General features: G+C 46.5%; 1 long non-coding RNA gene across 2 annotated transcripts in view; it reads right to left on the bottom strand.

Moving 5' to 3' along the window:
• LOC124021558 overlaps positions 1 to 282 on the bottom strand; it is a 2602-nt gene continuing 2320 nt past the window's right edge. Inside the window, exons 2-3 of one of the 2 annotated variants that reach the window (XR_006836248.1) lie at positions 214 to 282; positions 90 to 140 (exon numbers count right to left, since the gene is read on the bottom strand). The exon at positions 214 to 282 is cut by the window's right edge and continues 1809 nt beyond it. This is a non-coding gene — a long non-coding RNA (uncharacterized LOC124021558). The other variant, XR_006836249.1, reaches the window with a different exon arrangement.

Raw genomic sequence — 282 nt, 5'->3', positions numbered from 1 at the left:
GGGACCACCCATACGTAGAATGTATGCACACATGACTGTAAGTCGCTTTGGATAAAAGCGTCTGCTAAATGGCATCTATTATTATTATATTATTATATTATTAGAGGGGGGTAGAGAGATGGAAGTTATTCTAACTGGATCTGGGACACCCTCCCTCAACATCATGGTGTAAAAACCACAGCCAATAGGGAGAGAGCAGCCACACCCCTGGACCTGGGACACCCTCCCTCAACATCATGGTGTAAAAACCACAGCCAATAGGGAGAGAGCAGCCACACCCCT

This window comes from Oncorhynchus gorbuscha, unplaced genomic scaffold (genome assembly GCF_021184085.1).
Source record: "Oncorhynchus gorbuscha isolate QuinsamMale2020 ecotype Even-year unplaced genomic scaffold, OgorEven_v1.0 Un_scaffold_1129, whole genome shotgun sequence".
Taxonomy (NCBI): Eukaryota; Metazoa; Chordata; class Actinopteri; order Salmoniformes; family Salmonidae; genus Oncorhynchus; species Oncorhynchus gorbuscha.
This window is presented reverse-complemented; position numbering and strand designations above follow the sequence as displayed.